Source organism: Vitis vinifera, chromosome 15, assembly GCF_030704535.1.
Source record: "Vitis vinifera cultivar Pinot Noir 40024 chromosome 15, ASM3070453v1".
Classification (NCBI taxonomy): domain Eukaryota; kingdom Viridiplantae; phylum Streptophyta; class Magnoliopsida; order Vitales; family Vitaceae; genus Vitis; species Vitis vinifera.
This window is the reverse complement of record NC_081819.1, coordinates 22,801,296-22,803,462: the sequence shown is the minus strand read 5'-3', so window position 1 is coordinate 22,803,462 and position 2,167 is coordinate 22,801,296. Positions and strand designations below refer to the sequence as shown.

General features: G+C 41.4%; 1 long non-coding RNA gene across 1 annotated transcript; it reads left to right on the top strand.

The window, feature by feature from the left end:
* LOC109124085 (uncharacterized) lies at positions 1-833 on the top strand. Its single transcript, XR_002031988.2, has 2 exons — positions 1-74; positions 365-833. It is a non-coding gene; the product is annotated as an uncharacterized LOC109124085 (long non-coding RNA).
* The last annotated feature ends 1,334 nt before the right edge of the window (positions 834-2,167 follow it).

Here is a 2,167-nt window from a genome sequence, read left to right as displayed (position 1 = left end):
GGAGGCACCCGAACAATGGAAAGCTCTTGCGGGCTTAATTGGTAATGCTCAAGTTCCGGATGACAAGTTGAATGGTAAGTTTGACACGAAGTCATGGATCATTGACACCGGGGCAACTCATCACGTGACCGGTGATTTATCTTGGTTATTTGATATTATAGCGTTGTTTGAGTGTCCGGTTGGCCTTCCTAATGGTGAATCTGTTGTTGCGACCCAATCCGGTTCCGTTCGTTTGTCGAATAACATCACTCTTAAAAACGTTCTTTATGTGCCGAAACTCAATTGCAATTTACTTTCGGTTTCACAATTGACTGATGACTTACATTGTATTGTCCAATTTAACTCTTATATGTGTGCTATACAGGACCACACCAGGGAGCTGATTGGAACGGGAGTTAGGCGAGATGGACTTTACTACTTCGGTGGAGCTGAAGGTGATTCGGTACAACATGTTTCTGTCCACAACGCAGCATCCACTTTGGAGTTGTGGCACAACAGGATGGGACATCCTTCAGAGAAAGTAGTGAAGTTACTTCCTCCAGTTAGCAATCTTAAGGGTAGTTTAAATAAAGCTTGTGAAATATGTTTTCGTGCTAAGCATCCTAGAGACAAATTTCCTTTAAGTGACAATAAGGCAACTAGAATTTTTGAGAAAATACATTGTGATTTGTGGGGCTCTTATAAACATGTCTCTTCTTGTGGAGCTCGTTATTTTTTAACTATTGTTGATGATTTCTCAAGAGCTGTGTGGATTTATTTGTTGGTCGATAAAACAGAAGTTTTTCGGATGTTTATGTCTTTTATTGCAATGGTAGATCGACAATTTTCTCAAATAGTGAAAGTTGTTCAAAGTGATAATGGTACGGAATTTAAATGCCTACTTGACTATTTTTCTGCAACTGGCATTTTATTCCAAACTTCTTGTGTGGGAACTCCGCAACAAAATGGGAGGGTTGAGAGAAAACACAAACATATTTTAAATGTGGGGAGGGCATTACGCTTTCAAGCAAATTTGCCTATTTATTTTTGGGGCGAAAGTGTTCTTGCTGCTGCTCACTTAATAAACCGCACTCCCTCTCCTTTGTTACACAATAAAACACCATTTGAAATCCTATTTGGCACCCCTCCTTCATATGCGGCAATTCACACCTTTGGTTGTCTTAGTTTTGCTCATGATAAAAAATCCAAAGGTGACAAATTTGCAAGTAGAAGTAGAAAATGTGTGTTTTTGGGTTACCCGTTTGGAAAGAAGGGGTGGAAGTTGTTTGATTTGGACACTAAGGAATTATTTGTTTCTCGTGATGTCAAGTTTTTTTAGGATGTTTTTCCGTTTGGTAACCCGGGTGCTGTGAATATTATTCCGGAAAACATAGTGATTTTGCTGATTTTGTCGATGATGATGCTGATTTGCCTAACCCACAAGCCCAAACACAAAATCCCAACCTCATCCAACCTGAACCCCAAGCCCACCAAGATCAAGTGCCCCATTTTGATGCCGATCTAGATCTGGGCTTGAGGGAGGGTGGGCCGGCCCACACCGAGGCTTCTTCAGCACCTCTTTCACCTGGGCCGGAAGTTGTTCCCACTGTTGGGCTTGATTCACTTGGGCTTGATAATACAAGCAATGGGCAGTCTGCTCCTATGGGAAAGGGAATGAGGGATAAATTTCCTTCGGTTCTATTACGAGATTTTGTTACTCATACGGTGGTTGTTGAAAGTCCATCTCCCGCCACTCCGTCTCCACAGCATCCCTCAGGTACTCCTTATCCCATAGCACATTATATAAATTGTGACAATTTTTATGTACATTATCGAAAGTTTCTTGCAGCTATTATTTTGAGCAATGATCCTAAGTCATTTAAAGAGGCTATGAAAGATGTCAGTTGGCAAAAGTCAATGCATGAGGAGATTCGGGCTTTGGAGGAAAATGGTACGTGGACTCTTGAACCTCTTCCAAAGGGTAAGCGTGCTTTGGGAAGTCAGTGGGTTTACAGAACCAAGTACTTCTCAAACGGTGATATTGAAAGGCTCAAATCCAGATTAGTAGTTTTGGGGAATCATCAAGAAGCCGGTATTGATTATCATGAGACATTTTCTCCAGTTGCCAAAATGACTACGGTGCGTGCTTTCTTGGCTATTGCGGCTTCGAAAAATTGGGAACTTCATT